The sequence below is a fragment of the Rhineura floridana genome, chromosome 17 (assembly GCF_030035675.1).
Source record: "Rhineura floridana isolate rRhiFlo1 chromosome 17, rRhiFlo1.hap2, whole genome shotgun sequence".
Taxonomy (NCBI): domain Eukaryota; kingdom Metazoa; phylum Chordata; class Lepidosauria; order Squamata; family Rhineuridae; genus Rhineura; species Rhineura floridana.
The window spans coordinates 23,911,376-23,932,758 of NC_084496.1; the positions used below are offsets into that span (position 1 = coordinate 23,911,376).

At 46.3% G+C, this 21,383-nt stretch overlaps 1 protein-coding gene across 5 annotated transcripts in view; it reads left to right on the forward strand.

Moving 5' to 3' along the window:
- Nucleotides 1-6,811: 6,811 nt before the first annotated feature.
- The window catches only part of LOC133371852 (voltage-dependent T-type calcium channel subunit alpha-1H-like), a 229,767-nt gene continuing 215,195 nt past the window's right edge, over nt 6,812-21,383 (forward strand). Inside the window, exon 1 of one of the 5 annotated variants that reach the window (XM_061599734.1) lies at nt 6,812-7,035. The gene's annotated coding sequence lies outside the window, so the exon portion shown is untranslated. Of the gene's footprint in view, nt 7,036-13,993; nt 15,098-21,383 lie in introns of those variants that run through there. The other 4 variants (XM_061599736.1, XM_061599739.1, XM_061599740.1 and 1 more) reach the window with 4 other exon arrangements.

Below are 21,383 nucleotides of genomic sequence, written 5' to 3' on the forward strand. Positions count from 1 at the left end.
GTCTCAGCTGCAGAAGCATAAGCTGGCCTCTTGAACCTGTATCTTGATCTCTTTCCAAGGTACTGACCCTTCCCTTGCCTTCTCACGAGAACTAGGAACTTCTGACCTCACTCTGCTTGGGTCATCATCCCTTCTCACTGGAGGGAATCCTTGCATGACAATAAGGGCAACAGTACAGTCATCCTGAGAAGATTCCACCATCTCTCTTTAAAAAGCTAAATATTTTCATAATACAGCTCATACAAAATTGGCATGCATCCCTTTCCTGTGGCCTTAAAATGTAATTTACATATGTTATAAATGTTACTTGATTCAGTACAATTTCAGTATTGTCCAAATCCTAAAGCAATATGGGCTTCCATTACAGCATATATTTCATTTCCACATTTTTAAATCCCAAATTTGACCTTAAATATTGGATCGCCAGATCCCAGCTCTTCAAAGTTCTCAGAATTATACACCATCTCGGAACACACATATGGCTGATCACTGTCCTGGCTCCTGACCAGATAATAAGAACCAGGACTCAAAGACTGGGTTTTGCATAGAGTTTTATTCCAACAGTTAGCATAGGAACATAGCATCAGGACATACTAGGCATGAATCAGAATATACAACACCAGCAGGTGCAAATAGGCTTCTGGAAGCAATGGAAAGTTGTTGCAACAAAGCTCTCACCCCAAGACACTCCAAATAAAAGAGAGGGAGGGGGCACTCTACTTGTACAAGCTAAATCCAGCACTTTCCAGCCTTTGAAGCAAAGTGGTAGTTCTTCTGGGAAAAGAGGATGATTTCTCAAGTTATAACAATCTCTTGTCCTGTCTGCATGACCCTGGGGAAACTGTCAGCTCTGACTCTGTGAGAGATTCCTTATCTCTCTGGAATTGTCCAGCAGATTCATTAAGGCTTGGCTGCTTGGCCAATAAGTATGGGCTAGGTGTCAGTGATGAAAGTAGACTACATCCCTCACTCTCCATCACAGGCAAAGGGGGTTTGCTGAGGCCTTCCTCACCAGGATTACTAACAAGACCACCGGGCACAGGCCTGACAGGGATTTCTGGATGCATTTCTTCTGTGGTCTCACCAGATTCTTCTCCAATATCTGCAAACCACCACCCCTAATTCTTCCAATCTTGCCAAATGTTCTGCATGGGGCCCATGGCAATCACTCATTTGAAGGCCCCTTGTCACAGTGAATCAGTGAATGTTGTTTTATTAAGGCAAAATTACTTTTGGAAATTGTGGACACTTAATGAAATCAAATTCTCTGCTTCTTCATCTGACCCTGTCTAGGGAGGTCTGATCCTCCAGGTCACGGGGTCCTCTCCTGGATCCCAGTCCTCTTCATCTTCTGATCCACTCTGTCAAGAGCTCTTTTCAGAACCTTGTTGGGGCTTTTTAGTTAAGAGGTGACATGATAGGAGGGTATAAAATTATGCATGGCATGGAGAAAGTGGATAGAGTAAAAGTTTTTAATCTCTTCTCATAACACAAGAACTCATAGACATCCAAGAAAGGTGAATGTTGGAAGATGCAGGACAGACAAAAGAAAATACTTCACACAGAGTATACCTAAACTATGGGGAAAGCTCCCACAAGAGACAGTGATGGCCACCAACTTTGATGTCTAAAAGAAGGATATATTCATGGAGAATCAGGCTATCAGTGGCTACTAGTCATTATGGCTATGCTCTGCCTCCGCAGTCAGAGGCAGTGTGTTTCCAAATACAGATTGCTGGAAACCGCTGAAGGGGAGAGTGCTCTTTGTATTCAGGTCCTTCTTGTGGGCTTCCCATGGGCAACTGGTCGGCCACTGTGAGAACAGGATGCTGGACTAGATGTCCATTGGACTGATCCAGTAGGCTCTTGTGTTCTTTTCTCACTACAGTTATCCATGCAGTCATCACATCACAACTGGACTATTGCAATGCTCTCTGAAGACCATTTGTGTACAAAATTCAGCTGCCTAGCTTCTGCCTAGGGCCAGGCAGTCAGAAGATATTACACCTATATCGTACCAGTTTGACTGGCTGCCAGTGTGTTTCCAAGCCCATTTCAAATTGCTGGTTATGACCTTTAAAGTCGAGAATAATTTGGGATTGGGTCACTTGAAGGACGGCCTGCATGTATATCAAAAAGCTCATACCTTGACATCTGTGTTGAAGGGTTTGCTAAGGTGTCCACCTCTGAAGAAGGTTAGGTGTGGGGGGGGGCAGCCGCTATAGAGTTTTTCCAGTGATGGCCCTAGAGACGTGGAACTCTATCCCTCTGGGAGTTTAGCAGGCCTCATCCCTTGTGAGATTGAAAAGGGCTCTGAAAACCAATCTCTTTTCAATGGCATTTGGATGAGTAAAGTCGATGAGTGGCTGATGGGGTCTTTCTTTAGATTCTAAATGTTCTTCTGCCGGTTTTGTCAGTGGTTTTGTTAGGGGATAAGTATTTAATTTCACATTTATATTTACATATATGCATATTTGCAATTGTATAATAATGTTTAATTCTGTAATATATGTATTTTAAACTGCTTTGCGAAGAGAGTTTCAAAAAGCAACATATAAGTTTATATTATTAGTACTATAGAAGTACTGTATGGTTTTTTTAGCCATAAAGCAAACTATCATTCTGTATTTGGTGTTGCATAGTGGTTGGACTGGGACCTGGGGGACCAGGGTTCAAATTTCTCCTCAGTCAAGAAGCTCCCTAGGCAACTTTGGGCCAGTCGCAGTCTCTCAGCCTAACCTACCTCACAGGGTTGTTGTGAGGATAAAATGGTGAGGGGGGAGAACCTTGTATGCCACCTTGGACTCCTTGGAGGAAAGGTGAGATATAAATGTAGTAAATAAAGATATGTTCTCATAATATGATGCATAAAACACTGATAATGAATGAGAGAATCCATAATGCAGCGCAACTCTGGGGAAAATACACAAGAACTACTGTTCAGTAAGTACAGTAATGCATCCCTAATGCATTCCTGTTAAAATATACATGCACAGAAATACCTATGGTACCTACATACAAATACCTATGGGTTGTAGTCAACTAAGTCCTGCTCAGAGTAGCCCCATGGAAATTAATGTAAGTTAGCCATGTCTATTAATTTCACTGGGTCTACTCTGAGTAGGAATAGCACTGAATATATATATGTCTGCAGTCCAATACTCACTGACCTGGAAGTAAGTCCCATTGAACTCAATGGAGCTTGCTTCTGAGTAGACATATATTGGATTGCAGCCTAAATGTAAGACTATAAAACCCATGATACAGTGCATCAGTTAATGAAATCTGCTGGTGGGAAAACAAGCCTCCAGCCGGCGGCCTTCTAAATGGGCTTGAGTTCTAGCTATCAGCCACTGAAGACAAGCCCTGTTTTGCCTTCCTCTCCTTGTTTCATTTTACACTCACTGTAATTGACCTGGGCCAGTGCCAACATGTGACAAAATACTGACTCTGGCGAAGAGAATTCTGCGTCTCATTCATCTGCCCTTGATCCTACGAGCCAATTCCCCGTTCACTTATACTTCAGAATTCCAGAGACAGCACTGATCTTCAAAACATTGTGGGTTTATTGATGGGGAGGAATGGATGCTGGCCAAATGGTACTCTCTCCTATATTGACAGAAGGCTGGGATGATAACGCGGAAGTCAATAAAGCTAGAAGAGTGTGGATTGTAGAACCAAGGGAGTTCAGTTCATAAAGCATTGGCTCAGGGCCTACATACAAATCACAGGTCAAATTGCTGTTGTTGAGTTATTGCTTTTGTCTGCTTTGGAGAATCACAGATCCAAGAAGGGAATCCTGTAATTCAGGTGTGGGGAACCTCTGGCTCTCCAGATGTTGCTGAACTAAAACTCCCATCAGTCCCACAGAGCATGGCCTGGGATGACAGCAGTTACCGTTCAGCAACATTTGGAGTGCCAAAGATGCCACCGGCTATAATTGAAGGAAGGTGACATACTGACCCAAAGATGCAGGTTTGCCTAGGGGAGAAATGTGCCCACCATGACTAGGTGACGTTGCCCTATTTGCCTTCAACTGACCCTACATGTCAGGGGTGAGAAACCTCAGACCCAGGGGCCAAATCCTCTGTATCTGACCCCTGGGACCCCAGGCTCCACCTCCTCCTCAGACATGCCTCCTCTCCCCAGGCCACACCCCTCACAAACCCTACTTTGCACCCTCCCCGATTGTTTTTGCCAAGCTTGAATGTGTTCTTGATCTCTGATCATGCTTCTTGCTTCTCTGGATGAAGGATAAAGAGGATGTGTGTACAGAAAGTAGCTTACTGAGAGCCAGCATGGTGTAACTGTTAAGGTGCTGGGCTATGACCTAGGAGACCAGGGTTTGAATCTTCACTCAGCCATGAAGCTCCTTGGGTGACCTTGGGCCAGTCGCTGTCTCTCAGACTAAACTACCTCACAGGGTTGTTGTGAGGATAAAATGGGGTGGGGGAGAACCAAGTCTGTACACCACCTTGAGCTCCTTAGAGGAAAGGGGGATATAAACATTAATAAATAAATATACTGCAGAGAGATAAAAATTTACTTCATCTACCACTGGCAGCTGGCCCCTAGAAGGCTGCACAGTTAGGAATGGGGCCCTCAGACTAAAAAAGGTTCCCCACGCCTGACACAAAGTCTCCTTCAGCTATCATTTCTAATAGGGATTGACAGGCATCTCCTCTGTGAATCTGTCCAGTCTTTTCTAAAGCTCTCTAAAGCCAGCTGCCATCATCTTGTGGCAGGAAGTTCCACAAGCGAATTCTCCATCATGTGAAGAACTGCTTCCTTCTATCTGTCCGCTCAATAAACTTCACTAGACCATCCGAAGTTCTGGTATTCTATGAAAAAGAAAAACATTCTGGCATTATTAGTTCCTGGGCGTCTTGGGAGGTTTCAAGTTCAGCATCTTTACGGGGTTTTTTTCCCCTTCAAATCCATATAAGCCCAACCAAAATGTCATGAAATAGCATGCAAGTTTTTGAGTTCTCCGGAATTCTTCATCAGGCTAATTGGTCGACAAAGCCATACAGTGGTAGGGAGGAAAAATGTTGACTGATGCTAAAGCGAATAGTTCTGTTAAACTTAAAAGCTTGTAACTCTTTTGTGACATTTTAGTTGGCCCAATAAAGATATTTTGGATTTTCTCTCTCTCTCTCATTGGGCCAACAAGGCTAACCTTTTTCTTTCTGTGCGACTTGGAGATCTTTATTTTTGGCTTGTTTTGAACACACACACAATGTAATTCCAAAACAAGCAAATCAACATACACGTTAACTCTGAAAAAAGGACTTGAACAAAATACTTTCTATAAAACACATGATCTTGTTATCAGGCTAAATGAAAGGATGGATTCTATTACTTTCATACTGGCTATATTTTTTTAAAAGAGTTCAATTACTAGCAGGAGATAAGTACATAAAGTATTTTATGAGAACACAAGAGACAAGAGGCCTGTTTTTTAATTACCACTAAAAAAACACATTGCCAGGGAGAACAGAGAATGTCTTCCACCCATCCTGAGGTTCAGGTCACAGAATCATGCTCTAAAAGGCCTCCTTTAACTTGCCAAAGCACTGACCTGGATTAGCAGAGATGTAAGCTAAACTGAGGTCACACAACCTTTAGATTCAACTGGATGGCATTGTGCCACGGAAACAAATTAACCTTCCACAAACCACATTAGAATCACAGAAGGCTGATGGACCCCTATTCTGTTGTGAATCTTTCTTGGGGTCCATTGACACAGGTGATGTCCAACGTGGCCAATTGGGTCTGGAATGCATGTGCAGGAAAGCCTGGGGGTTGCCCAGGGACCTGCTACCCAGTCAAGGCTGGTGGTTGAGAGCTCAGGGTTGCTGTACCCAAATCCTGTCCTCTATGTGTGTGTTGTTTAGCTCATGGTCCTTGCAGCCAGTTGTATGAGCTGGAGACTTGAGTTGACGCAAGCTGGAACATTTATAGGGTTGCTGGGCTCAGGGCCTGAGAATGATTCTGCATCTTTAAAAGAAGAGACAATTCAGCCAAGTGCAGGTTTTCTTGCAACACAAAATGTATTTATTTATTTATTTAAAATATTTCTATCCCGCCCTTCTACCCTATAATAGGGCACTCAGAGCAGCTTACAAAAATAAAATCAAACATGTACTTAATAAAATTGTAAACAGTAAAATCACAAAAACATTAAAATAAATTAAGCTACATAAAATACAAAACATACTATATATATATATATATATATATATATATACACACACACACACACACACATACACACACATATACATACATATTGGTACTAAAGGGACTACAAAGGTAAACTTTTAACATAGAAGACATAGGAGGCTGGGCCTGGCAACCAAGAGGTCTTCTGTATCTTTAAAAGCTGTGCAGGGAGAAGGGAGAATTTCACCTTGTGGTTTTTCCCATCACAGTGTTGCAAGAAAACCTGCACTTGGCTGAATGTTCTCTTCTCTTAAAGATACAGAATCATTCTCAGGCCCTGAGCCTGGCAACCCTAGAAGAAGAACATTGGTGCCAAAAGGTCATAGCATGTGTCTACAGCAGCCTTTCCCAGCCTTTGGATCCTCAGGTGTTGTCAGACTACTACTCCCATCAGCCCCAGCCAGCATGGCCAATGGTCGGGAATGATGGTAATTGTACTCCAGCAACATCTGGGGACCCAAAGGTTGGGAAAAGCTGGTCTATGGAACCAGAGTTAGCTTGTGGCTAAGGGGTCTCCTCGTGAGTAAGCAATCCCTGATACTCCTACATTACCATCAGCTGTGGTGAGGGTGTGGCCTACGAAGTCAGAGTATAGAAAGTCTTCCTCTTGAACTTTTGATCTGCAAAAGCAGTGTAGGTCTGTGGTTGTTCTTGATGTTAGTGCTGCACTGTGGCTGAGCTCCTGTGTGATTGACCTTGGATTGGTGCCTGACCTTGCCTCGGGATTACATTTTGGACCTAGAGTGATTCTTTGTGCTTGACCTGGGGTCTGTTTGGACTGCTCTGCGCCTTTACATCTGCTCTTTTTTGGTGAGTGTTTTGCTAAGAGGTTTAACCTTCTGGGACTGGGATCCTAGCCCCTGAGGGCTCCTGCTGGAGTGAACCAGTGGCTCTCCAGGATCTCAGGTGTAGATTGGTCTCTCCCATTACCTGCTGCCTGGGGCCCTTCAACTGGAAATGCTAGGGACTGGATCTGGGACTACAAAGGTGTATTGGGAGCATATAAAGCTGCCTTATACAGAGCTATGCTATCTAGTTCAGTGTTGTCTACACAGACTGGCAGCTGCTATGTCTGCATTGCTACTTGGGGATGATTGAACCTTAGACCTTTTGCATGAAAAGTATGTGCTTTACCAGTGAACTACAACCCTTTCCTGGTTACTGAGCAATGATCCCTGTCTGTGTAAGACATTCCTCTTTTTCTCAGTTAGGACTGCTAGAAAGTCCTGTTGCAAAGAGCTGGGCCATCTTTAGCCTTATTGCTTACTGCACTGTTCCCCCAGGTGCCTTCATTTCTTTCAATCAATCTCCTGCTGACTTTGCTTGGCCTTGCTGTTGCTGTCCTCCTCCTAAGCAGGATGCTTTTGAGAATCACAGTCACCCCACATTTGCCTTTCCTGGGGCTGTGTCAGGGTTCAGCCCTGCTGAGACTTGGAGCTTCCTCAGAGAGGGAGCAGAACCCTCCAGCAGATCTCTGCATTGTCAGGAATGCTGAAGAGCTGTTAGAGTTTGATATTCCTAACCCAGGACCGGTGATCTCCAGACCAGTTACCTGGGTTCCTGGGCAGGTTACATAAGAAGCTCTCTTGTACCAAGTCAGATCCTTGCTTTAGTGTTATCTCTAGACTGACTGGTAGGAATGGGGTTAGCTGCCTAGTTCTGATCCTCTTGTATTCCGATAGTTTGTTGTTCCGGTACTTTCTTTTTTTGTTCCCATTTCCTTTAGCACTTGCCGATTCTATCAGCTGGGTTGCAAAAAAAAAAAATTAATGTACATGCCTATGTAAATGATCACAGTGTTCCACATGGTTTATTTTTTCTGTTGTTATGAATGCATCAACTTAGAGGGAATTACAAAGATAATTAGTACAATCGGGGAAATTAAAAAAAAAAATCTGTGCCAATCACAGCCATGGCTCGCCACAAAAAAATCAGTGCTGATTACAGCTGCAGCCTGCTGCAAGAAATCGGTACTGGTTCGAAAAGATAGCAGACTGTCGAATTCAGTTGGAATCCGGTACTAAGTCTGATTTAGTGGACAGGGGTGGGGGGCATCTCTTTCAACCCGAGGGCCAGGGGTGTAGTCGTCCAGGGTCTCAGAGGGAGTCTTAGACCCTTTACATTTTTGGGATCGGGATCCCAGCAGGGTCACTATGTCTCCAGCATCCTGCGAGCCAATCAGCATGAGAGGAAGAGTCTTCTAATGTGCTTCCTTGTCCTTTCCTGCTGATTGGAGCCGATCAGAGTGAAAGGAGGTGAGTCAGCCACTGAGAAGAGTCTTCTCAGTAGATAACACTCTCCCCTTTCATGCTTATTGGCTCCTAGGTATGTCTGTTGTTGGAGAAGACATTAACAAGGACCTCATTCTGAACTCCGCAGCAAAAAAAAAAGGATGTATGTGCCAGTGGCTAACATGAAGGGCCCCTGCACTTCTGAATTTGCCACTATACTACTGCTAAGGGCTGCATTCCTTTCTGGGAAACCTTGTGCCAGTGGTGGGTGGGGCCAAAAGTGGCCAAAGCAATGAATATAAATTTTATCTTTCTGCAGTCTGCTAGTTCTTACACACACTCAAACCCTCTCTCTGTCCTCCATCCGGGCAAGCAAGAGGCGCTATCAGAGTTCAAGGGCCCATTCCAACCGGCAAAACCACACAAGGAGGGCCACGTTGGGCTCCAGTTCTGAGTCCCCCCGCCTCAGGAATGGAACAAGGTGGCCCAGGGCTCTCTTCATTTAGCAGAGATGGTTTTTAAATTCTTCCACTCACTTTCAGCAGCAACAGATTCCTTTGCTGACAAAGGCCTGGCAGAGCTTCCCAGAGTTGCCATGTACCACATGGCATTGCTTGGCGGCACAATTGCTCCTGGAAGCTCGGCCAGCTGGGATCTTGTCTGTGGGGATGTAGTGGCAGCTTCAGAAGAGCAGGGTCCCTTCATTACAAGTCACAGCCACACACACACCCCTCTTTTCTTTTGCTGCTGGGTTGAGAATGACATCCTTGCTAATGCTTTCCCCCACGACAATAGATGGCCCTAGGAGCCAATCAGCATGAAAGGAGTGTTAGCTACTAAGAAGAGTCTTCTGAATGGCTGACTCACCCCCCCCTTCACTCTGATTGCTCCAATCAGCTGGAAAGGACAAGGAAGCTGGTTAGAAGACTTCTCTCCGTGGCTAGCATGTTCTTTCATGCTGATTGCCTCGTAGGACACTGGAGACATTGGGAACCAGCTCCCAAAAAAACAAAAGGTCTAAGACCCCTCAAGACCCTGGATGACCATACCCCTGCTTGCCTGCAAAAAAAAGTCTTGCATCTCTGAGAGCAAGCATAGGGCTTTAAAAAAAAAAAAGTATGTTACTAGATCAGTGTTGGGGAGCCTTTGGCCCTTTTAGGCATGGCTGGACTAAAACTCCTATTGTTCTCAACCATTTGCCATGTTGGCCAGGACTGAAGGGAAACAGTCCCGAAAACATCTAGAGGGCCCCAAGGCTCCCCTCCACTGTATTAATTTTTAAAAAAACAAACATCTTTTGGTCACCTTGTAAAGTAGTTCCTGATAAGCACAGCCCCCTCATCCCTCAAAACTTTGAAAAACATCTATCCACTTTTCCTCCTGCAGCCACTTTGCGATACCTCCCATCCTCTCTGAATAGTCAAAATAAAGGCCATTTATTTATTTATTTATTTAATTTGTTAGACACCCATCTGGCAGCGGTTAATCTGCCATTCTGGGCGACGTACAACAAAATACAATACAATCTACGTAAAAACAATTCAAACAGCAAACAGTATAAAATTTAAAAACTGAATAAATCCCCACAGAACTACCCTCTGCCACCCTAACCCCCTTCGCAAGCCTGGTTAAAGAGCCAGGTTTTCAAGCCCCGATGAAAGCATAACAAGGAAGGGGCCTGACGGAGGTCAGTTGGCAAAGAATTCCAAAGTGAGGGAGCCACTACTGAAAAAGCTCTGGACCGTGTCCTCCCCAATCTCACTGCTTTTGTTGGGGGAATAAGAAGGGAACCATTCAAGGATGATCTTGTAAGCTGGCGCCCCTGGTGCGAGTGGAGGCAACTCTTTAGGTAAAGTGGGCCAGCCTCGTGGAGCGCCTTGAAAGTTAAAGCCAGGATCTTAAACGTGGCCCTAGCAACCACTGGTAGCCAGTGCAGTTCCTTAAGTACTGGGGCAATATGATCACGGCGGCGGCGGCCCTTAATCAGGCGAGCCGCCGCATTCTGCACTAGCTGCAGCTTACAGACCGTTCTCCAGGGAAGAAAATGTGGCATGGCTAGGGATGGAAGGATGTGTCAATTTCAGTTCTGTTAGTTCCTCATTTTTCCAATCTTAAATTCAGTTCTCCACATTTCTGCAGGAATTTGTGATCTTTTTTAAAAAAAATCCTCACAAAAATTATTCAGGCTTTTAGTGTGAATTTCTCCTAATGAATACATTTTTGTATGTAGTGTTGACCAGCGAGCACATTTTTTTGCAAGCAATTTATCCTAAGATCATGCATTTGGATATCTTATTTGCACCAATACAGTCATTTTGTGCACACTTCCCCCATGCGTTTTTGTAAACGTTGCTTGGTTGGAGAAGCGCATTGCAACGTTTGGATAAGTGCAAACGTTTGAAGGGTGGGTGCATTCTGGTTCTCATATTGTTTTGGAAAGTGCAGATGTGATGGATTTGGTTGAAAAGCAAACTGGCTTGAAGTTCTCCCCCATCCCTGGGCTGCATGACCCTGGTGAAAATAGCTGCAAAAATAGTGGGATCTCAAAGACTCATTGTACCAGAAATCTCAAGTCCTGGCCTAGCAAGCTAGCTCGGTCCATATATGCAAGTCAGCCTTCAGGGCCTTCTTTGGACACTCAAGAGGAGGGTGCAGTATCAGGCTCTGGGATTGGTTGGCAGGTTGAAGCCTTTGGCTTGGCCAGGTCTGGCATAAAATCAAGGGCGTCTAGCCTTCAGACCTTGGCTCATCAACAGATCAGAACCCTCTGCTAGTTTCATGCCTGGCTCCAGCAACTTACTGCGGGGGCGACATATTGCAGAAACCACTACCACCAACATCTGGTTCCAGTATCCAAGCCTGGTCTTGCTGTGTGTGTATTTCTGTACATCCTTCCTGAAACGGCCTTCAGAAAGGTCAACTTGAACATGCGACGTCCAGCTGCAGAATTTTTTTCCTAAATATCGGTTTGCAGTAGCAGCTGAACTTTACCATGTAGCCTTGACATACAGCAAGGAATATTTTTAGAGATGGCTCTGCACTGTTATTTCAAATGCACAGTTTGGAAAGCATCAAAAGGGGAAAGGGTATGAAATGGAAAAGGCTTTCCTTTTGGGGAAAACAGCCAAGAACATCTCATGACACTTGGAGATTACTCTTTTCCCTCCTCCACACTTTCCATTTTCAGTGAAGCTCTCATTTTCTTCTTTTCTTTCTGGATTTCTCCCCCCCCCCCTCAAATCAAGCCAAGGTCATCCCCCCCAATTCTGCTCACAGCTTACAGCCATATATAATAGCAAAATGATTTTTCATGAGCAAGGCATCCCCAAATCAAACGCTCTATAGCAAAAATTTATTTCCCCCTAATTAACTCGCTTTCTTGTTTGTGCGTCTCAGCCTTCTTCAAGCAGGCTCATGTCCTTTGATTCGAGGCTGTTTCTTTTTCAAAAGAACAGCAATAGGAATAAGAGTCCTCCTAACCACATTTCATTCATCACAACCTTGCAGCAGCATAATGAAACACTGTGTGTTTGGGTGTGGAACTGTGACTTTGTGTTTGAATGGGGTTCCCCGTTAGTCCTCATCTCTGTTCTGGAAAATCTCTGACCTCCATGTTCAATCAATGCTCAGTTACTAACGAGCAATGAATAGCATCAAAGCCTGCATTTGCAAACTGAACACTGCAGCGTTATAATACAACCATCAATTTTCAAAGGTCCCAGGGGAGAAGGCATCTGGTCTACAAGGGATTTTCTGCTTTCTCTTTTTAAATTATTAAACTTTTCCCCTTTCGGGAGCATTTGCTGGACCCTTAAAAGGCTCAGGGCATAGGTTCGTGACACAAATTTGAGTGAAGTTTGCATATGCATGGCCAATGATGATGAGAGTTGGAGTCCAGCAACATCTGGAGGGCCAAATGGTCTCCAACTCTACAAGGTAGGGAGGGAGAAGAAGTGAGGTCTGTTGAAAAAGCCTCTGGGCTCAGGCTCCCTGGGATACCCCCTAACAATGCCCTTGTTCAGTCTATGAAAACTCACTTCTTTGGAGTAGATCCAAAGCCCATGATTTAAGGCAGGGGTGCCCTCCAGATGTTGGAGTCCAACTCCCATCAACCATAGCCCACATGCTCAACGGCTGGGGTGGCCGGTGCCAACACTAGGTGGGGCCAGAGCCAAAGGCAGGCAGAACCAACTCATTCTGGGTTCTTCCCATCCTCCTCCTCCCTGTTGAATTCTAAAAATCAACTGTGATTCACTGAGATGAAGGAAAAGGAACTTGTCAGCAATGATCACCTCCCGCACTGTTTGAAAGCAAGCAGGTGGAGGCTGGCTACGGGCAGTCTGAGTTTGCTGGAGCAGTAGCCTATTCACTCTAATGGGCCAGCCTCCCCTGTTCAGTGGCCAGAGATGGTGGGAGTTGTAGTCCACAATATTTGGAGGGTACCACAGTGCTACCCCTGGTATGATAGGATGTTTGCTGCTCCACCTGATTATCTGGAAAGCTAAGCCTTGGAGAAGATTAGATGGAGAAACAGGTGACAAGAGTGCTCTCATCAATGCATCCTAACTTCTTGATGTATTTGATTGGTGCAGGCTCTTACCTCCCCTCCTTCCACACATGTGCACCAAAGGAGACAATTTGCCCTCAATAAAGGCTGCAGTTGACCTTCTGTAGCTTTTCAATCTCTTAAAATGTCATTTTAAAAGAATCTATAACCTGACACAGCTCAGAGGGTGACCAAGGCAGAAAATTCAAGTGGCACTCTCCTGTTGTGGTTAAAAAAATATAAAAAATCTGCTAATTTGCTACCCTTGGTGCTACTCCCTGTCCCCAATAACGGCATAGCCCTTAAGGAACGGCTTCCTGTCAGGATGGTCCGTGAAGTCTCTGAATCGTTAAATAATTAACAGTGGGGAAATCAGGATTGTTTACAGCAGCCTTTGCCAACCTGGTGCCCTCCAGATGTTTTGTACTACAGCACCTGCCTGAAGCTGATGGGGATTGTAGTCCAAAATATCTGGAGGGCAGCGGGCTGGAAAAGGCTGGTTTAAAGTAGATCTGTGGATTTATTGTAGTGACCTATTTTTTTTTCTGGGGCGGGGAGAGAGGATGGAGAAAGAGGCTTTCTTTCTCTTAGCTGCCAAGGCGGAGCCAAAAATACAGTGAACGAGCGGTGAGTTTGGGGTTAAAAATGTGACTTCATGGGAGGAGAAAAGGGAAGCTTTTTCTCTTCGGAATCCTTGCCTCTCCCCCCCCCATCTAATGGAACCTCGCCCTACTCACTTTACATCCCCGCACATTGGGAACTGCGAATCTAGCGATTTCAGGCGGAGGGGGCAGAGTCAACGTGAACGTGGGCAGTTTTGCAGTCCTAAGCAGCGATGGGCAACAGAGTTACCCCCTCCCTCTAGCAGGCTTTCTATCAACCCCACCCCAGGTACAGGGCGAGGCTGCATGAGCTTCCTCATCCTTTCCCTTTCCGTAGATTGCACGACCACCTGGAAGGGGTTAACCCACCCTTCTCTCTCCCCGCAGAGCAGCTGAACTTCTGAACCGCTTGCAGAGTGACCTTCACCGCGCAAGCACCTTGGGCAGCGCCAGTTGCGAGAGAGAACAAAGGGGAGGAAAGAGAACAAGAGATTGAGGGTGGCGGTGTATTAAGCAGCACTTTGAGGCAGGAGGGAAAAGTGCAACCCCACCCTCTTTTAAGCACGCACCCCCCCTTACACACACGCCATCTCCTTTATGATACGCACGCAGGTTGACACACACTGCCTCTCCAAAACCGCGAAGCGAGAGGAGCCGGTGTGCCCTGGAGACCGGCCACGTCTTGACTCTTCTGGGCCGTGCGCCCGGGGTACTTTTACGCATGGCGCTCTCTCCAAAGCGCACGGTCACCTCCGGCTGGCCATCCCGCCGCTGCTTGGCTGGGTGGGATCCTTTCCTTTTCTCTCGGTTCGCTCTCTCGTGGCTGGGCTTCCAGCCGCTCTCCATGCTCCCCACCCCCTTTCTCGCTTTCTCTCCACCCCCTTTCCCTCTTCCCTCCCCTTGGTGAAGTCTGAAGTTTCCCGTGTGCGCAAAGGCGAAGCGCTCCCCGGCTCCGTGCGGTTCCTTTTTCTCTCGCTCGCTCAGATATACATCACTAGTCTTTCTTTATTCTCTTCTGTCTCTTTTGCTAACCCCCCCCCGCACCTTCTGCAAAGGATTTGGTGGAACTGGCTGTGTCCCCCACCCTCTCCCCTCCCGACTCCTGGTGCAAAGAGGACAGAAGCCAATTTGGAAGAAGAGCCGCTTGCTCTCGTTCTCCATCCTTCCTGGGGGAACCACAGGAGGAGGAGTGGGGGGGCGAAAAAGCTGTTTGAGGGGGGGAGAGAGAGCTCGGGCATGCTTCGGGCACCGAGGATGCCTGGCTTCGTCGCCTGACCCCGTCTCAGGACACTCCCCCCTCTTCCTCCGGAGCTACTCGTGGGATTGACATAGCTGGAGACCTCCTATCCCCAGGAGAGGAGGTGGGGGAGAGGGGGGAAAAATCCCTGCTGCTCTCCGCTTGGATTCCTTGGAAGTAGATTTTGCTGCCTGGTCGCATGTGAACGGCAAGAGACGGCTATGCATGTGGGAAGACAGAGGTCCGTGAAACTAAGGTAAGGAGGGAGCCCCCAAACCCCTGTCAGAAGGGGTGGGGAAGCATCCAGCCAGTTCCAGTCTCTCCCCTCCTCCTACGCCCTGCCCCTCTGCGCCCCGATCCTCGTCACGTTTACTCGGGAGTAAATCCCACAGAATCCAATAGAGCTTACTCTCCAAGTCAGCGCGCACAGGAGCATCCTTGAACGGGGGGAAGGGGCTTACTTTCGAGTAAACCAGCAGAAGACCGGGCTGGTAGCTAACCGCCCTGCTTTTTCTGACCCACCCCACCCCCCCGCCATGAAATACATTTTAACCATGACTTTATGGAAATCTTCCCTTCCCCCCCCTCCACTCCAGCTCTCATTTCGCCCCTCCCTCTTCTCTCAGAGGCTGGCAGCCTAACGATAGGGACCCCCACCACCACACGCTCACCTTCCTCCCCCTTCCCCCCTCCTGAGATGCGCTTCTTTCCGCCTGGATTCTGGGGCGCCATCACTTTCGCGCGTCCTCCTTTAATTAAGGGGAACGCGCACACCCGCCTTTCACTTTTTGCGTCTGGCCGTGCCTATAGGGGAGGGCGCGCGTCCCCTCTCCTCCAGACACGTGAGCGGAGCGGCGAGGCTGCCATTGTGGGGACCCACCCGAGTTTGCTTGCCGAGAGCGCGAGAGAACAATGAGGCGTGTGGGTCTCCCCAGCCGCTCTCCACCCCTTTTCGCTCTGTGCCACTTTCGGGGTTTGCCTGCCTCGATTAACACTTTCCTGCCTCTCCCTTCTGCTGCATCCGTTTAACTCTTTCCTCGCCCCCCCTCTCTCTCGCTCCCCCCTTCCAGCTCCCCACTTAATTCTTTCCTGCCTCGTTTTAACCCTTCCTCGCTCTGGAGTCACCTTGCGTAGCAATTTGGCTCCTTCCTGATTTTTCCTTCCCATTGACATTGGCTTGCAGCCAGCCCTCCTTAGCTTTTTGCCTCCAGGCTTGTAGCCAGTCTAAAAGTTAGGGGGAGGGCAAGAGGCACCCAAAAAAATAGGGAGGGCAGAAAAACCTGTGCTAAACTTAATTATTTCTAAAAACAAAATAGGGTTGTGGACCCCCTAGCCCCCTGGCTACAGACCTGTCCCCCCTTTTCACCTGCCCCCTCTTCTCTCTCCACCTGCCCCCACTATGTAGATTTACACCACTGCATATTTTTTAAAAGTCTTTTAAAGCTATGATTATTGTTCAGTAGCAACTTCTTTTAAGCAAAAGCCCTGTGTAAATGCGGTTGGGGAAGCTGCATGGCTCAGTGGGTAGAGCACCACTTGGCATGCAGAAGGTCCCAGGTTCAATCCCTGGCATCTCCAATTAGGGCTGGGAGGGACACCTGCCTGAAATCCTGGAGAGCCGCTGCCAGTCAGTGTAGACAATACTGAGGTAGATGGGCCAAGGCTGCGACTCAGTATAAGGCAGCTTCCTGTATTTCTAAGCAGATTGCAAGCTCTGTGAGGCAGGGACCTTCCACTCTGTGAACAGCCACGTATCTCAGTAATTTCATATATATAAGAAATGATAATGCTAATTTATCTGCCCCGCTTCTTAATTCTCTGCCTCCATTCCTTCCACCCCACCCCCTCTGCAGTTCTCCTAAAACTAAAAAGACAACACCATTACATCAATAGGTAGTAGATTTTAGACTGACCAAAATTCCTTATGGAACTCACTGCCAGAAGATGCAAACAAAGGAAGTTGTCAGGCCATTGGTCCACCCAGCTCAGTGTTGTCTGCACTGACCGGCAGTGTACACTGTCTGCACTGACTCTCCAGGCTTTCAGGCCAGGGTCTCTCCTAGCTCTGCCTGGGAATGCCTGGGGTTGAACCTAGAGTCTTCTATATGCAAAGTAGTGGCTGTACCGCTGAGCAATGGTGATATGCCCTGGTTCATGGCTTGAAAAGGGAGGAGGGACTTATCTATTTATTATGTATTTGATTTGTATGCCGCCCTTCCTCCCAGCAGGAGCCCAGGGAGGCAAACAAAAGCACTAAAAACACTTTAAAACATCATAAAAACAGACTTTAAAATACATTAAAACAAAAAAACTTTAAAAACATTCTTTAATGATTTAATGGGGACTTAAGGAAGAGGAGAAGTCTCTCAAGGGCTACCAGCCATGGTAGGTAAATGAAGCCTCCCTTTCCAGAGGCAAAAGAGTTGCTGGGGGTATAATAGAAGAGAAGGCTGTTTTCCTTATTTATTAATTATTTTATTTATTAAATTTATGTCCCGCCCTTCCTCCCGGAAGGAGCCCAGGGCAACAAACAAAAACATGAAAAACACCACTCTAAAGCATCTTAAGAACAGACTTTTAAAACACATTAAAACAAAGCGTCTTTGAGAATGTATTAAAACAAAGCTTTAAAAACATCTTAAAAAGTAATTCCGACAGAGGTGCAGACTGGGTCCTGCTCAGCATCTTCCGAGAAATAGGCTGGTGGACTGGATTCACCTTTAATTTGAAGAAAATAAGAACATTCCCTGTAGGATCAGTTTATCCCTTTTGCACCTCCCTTCCCTTCTCTGATGGCACCCACACCTTAGCAGGGAGTTATTCCATGTTCTTTTTTTAAAAACCCTTCACTTGCAACTTCACATTTAAAGCTAAACAAAGACATCACTGTCCCACCAGAATATTATTAATATGGGACAAGGGATGTGGGGAAGCAGTTGGGCATGCGTCCTTTGCTGCCACTATAAATGCTATATTGCCGTTCAATGCCAGTGCAAGAAAAGGGGATTTGTTCTCATCTGTGAATGAAAATGCCACCCCACAGCTTGTCCCTTCCCTTTTCCATTCTTTATTTTTTCTGCTTTATTTCACCTCTCCTTTAGATATTTTCAAAGCATTCCTTCTCTCACTCACACACATGCACCCTCCTGAGAAATGCTGCCACTTTCAAGCTGGATGAAGATTAGGGATGGGGTTCACTTTCTGATTATGTTTCAGTTTGTTAAATGGTCTGCCAGTTACAATTCACCATAAATTGTGTTCTGCTAGTTATTGCGAGTCCTGGTTCTCCCTTTTTTTGTTATTTTTTTCTGAAAAATTATGTATTTTTCTGTTATTCCTTATGCTGCTATATAGTTTATCTAATTATACAGCAGTAGCTGATTACAGGAATAATTATGTAAATAATTATGTACATAATTACTTAATTCTTAGTGCAGATTCTTTTTAAAAAAAAAAAAACACTACGGCGTTGCCGACAGCCACAAACGCATGCTAAGGGTGGGAGCCTATTTGATGATGAGATGAACTTGTGGATTATCCCAGAACTCGATACCAAATCTGATTTTGCGAATATTCTACACCATCTCTAATGGAGATAACCATTTGTTTGGCAGAAGAGGTTTGAGCCTGCTTTCACTGTGCTGAAAACAGATTGTGGTTCACCAGCCCTACAGCCAATCATATGCATGCTTACTCAGAAGTAAGGGCTGAACTAGACATTGCGTTGGAGCTCTGTGTTCAGAGTTGCCAATCTAATTTGCCTTTTTTTTTTGCAAAAGTATGTCTTGATTTGGGTCAGGGCCACTATGCAGGGGAAGGGGGAGACTAATCCCCTTTTTCACACACACCCCATCCTTCACTGTGGCCCCGATAAAGAGCATTCCTGTGGAGCTGCTATTAGCCACAGAAGGGGAATCTTGTAGGCTTAAAATGTATCCACATATTTTTTTCATCCCTGGTTAATAGCAGCAACCTGGGGAGCAGACAATCTGGATTGGGACCATGGATTGGACCTCTCTTTCCATGGCCAAATCCAAAATAGAGCCCTCTGGGACTGCTTTTATAAAAAAAAAATTAAATGTCTGGAGCTCCAAACCCAGACCTCCAATGTGAGAGCCAGTATAGCGTAATGGTTTTAGTGCTGGACTATGAGCCAGAAGACCAGGGTTCAAATCACCACTTGGCCATGAAACTCACTGGGTGACCTTGGGCTAGTCAGTGTCTCTCAGCCTGACCTACCTCACAGGGTTGATTTGAGGACAGAGTGGAAAGGGAAGAACCACGTACACCGCTTGGAGCTCCTTGGAGGAATGGTGCGATATGTAATAAATACATAAATGTAAGATGTTGTTTCCTCCTAAGTTCCCCAAAGTTCAAGCGGGATTACTTCCAAGTAACTGTGCACATGTATGTATTGCCAGCTTGAGCTCTTCCATGGTGGTGCATGCACCCTCTTCATTTTATCCTTGCAACAACCATGTGAGGTAGGTTAGGCTGAGAGTTGGTGACCAGCCCAAGATCACTCTGTCAGCTTCATGGCTGAGTGGGGATTTGAACCCGGGTCTCCCTGGTCCTAGACTGACCCTCTAGCCGCTACACCACACTGGATCCCTTGAAGCTGTATCTATCTTCATTCCAACCGTCACTCTTTGGCAGGGCGAGCCTAAAGCATTTTGCTGTCTCAGAGAAAGGACAAGATCTGCCACACACGCACTCTCTCTCCGTCACTCTCTCAATCTGACTGGACAGGGAGTTGAATCTGGACTGGCAATGAGAACTACTTCCTCCATACTAGAGGACAGCAGGCTATCTTAGGGGATTCGGGGAAATGGGGGGGCTGCCACCACCATCACCCAGAACCTTCCACTAAAGGCAGCTGCCTCACTCCGCCTAATGACAGGACTGGCCCTCCTCTTTGCAAATGGCTTTTCTAGACAGTCCTATTGCTTAGGAGTCAGCAGCCACAAAGAAACTTGAGCCAAATCTGCTCCCTCCAAATAACCAGATGAGAAGCAAAAGGGGGTGTGAATTAGCTGCTTCTGGATCAGTGGACACCAAGTCTTTGGGGACTCAGGCACCACTTTGTTCTATCATCTCTTCTTCACAGACAGAGCAACATGTTTGCCGCGCAGTGGTGGCTGGTGCTCATTGGGACTGGGAGGGCGTAAGACAGGGAAACCAACAGTAGGTGGAGCCAGAGCCAATGACAGACAGAGCCACACCCTGATCGGTTGTAAGCAAGAAGGCAGGCAGGTGAGGGCTCACTGAGGGCAGAGTAAAGTTGGTGGGGCAGTGCCCTCTTTGCCCTAATGGACCAACCTCTGCTGTACCTTATCTGCATCCCATCCTTCAAACTGATCTTCAGGTTAGGAGAAAGAAATTCCACTCTGCTTATTCCCTCTGTCCCCTTTGCAGTAATTTCCTTCCACCCCACACCCTTTTTTCAAGGGAGGGGGATAACATCCTGTCTCTTCCTCTCCCCTTTCGTTATCTCCGTCTGGACCCTTGCAAATTTATTCCCATGGTTTCTGTCAAAGGGTTCAGCTGCTTTGCAAGGTTATCGGGAACTCTGATTCTTTCCCCCAGCCTTTCAAATGATTAGAAAATCACAATGGATAAATCAGGGTTTTGCTTTGCAGTGTGGACAAACCCTGCAGCTCCTCCTGCAACCCTGATCTGGAGTAGGTTCTAGTTTAATGGTAAAGCACAAGCTTTGCAAGCGTTAGTTCCTAGGTTCAATCCGTGGCTTCTCCGATGAAAAAGATCTTGGGTAACAGAATGGGAATGGGTGTAGCTGAAGGCAAGCCTCCAGTCTTCTCTATCTGGCCCTTATGACTCTTCCCAGACCAAACACCCTCTTCCCAGGCTTTGCCTCTCACCGGCCAGGCTCTGTACCTCCTCGTGTGCTTTTGCCTGGCTGGAGCGTTAACCTTGAACTGTGATGATATCTCTGACTTTTGCTTGGCTGGAATCTAGCCGCCTCTGCACAGGTAAGAGTCGCATCTGTTGCTTCATCCACTTTTTGCTTCTGGTTCTGCCTGCAACTGGCATGCAGCCCCTGGAAGGTTGCCCATGAGGGAATGCGGCCCTCAGGCTGAAAAAGGTTCCCTTCCTCTGGTGTAGAGAGCTGATGATGTTCAAAGCAGACAGCAGATGCATCATTGCCGTCCAATTCCAGATGGATCAATGGTGTGACTCGGTGTAAGACAGGTTTCTTTCTCGATTCCTTGAGGGTTGAAGTGAGCCCTGCTCTGTAGACTTCTTAAGATCTCCTCCTACCAAAGCCTGATTGATTGATATCCCGCCCTTCCTCGAGTAGGAGCCCGGTGCGGCAAACAAAAGCACTAAAACACTTTAAAACATCATAAAACAAAACATCCTTAAAAACTTTTTTTTAAAAGCTTTCAAAGCATTTTTTTAAAAGGTTTAAAAACATAGTAACAAGCAATTCCAACACAGACACAGACTGGGATAAGGTCTCTACATAAAAGGCTTGTTGAAAGAGGAAGGTCTTCAGTAGGCATCAAAAAGACAACAGAGAT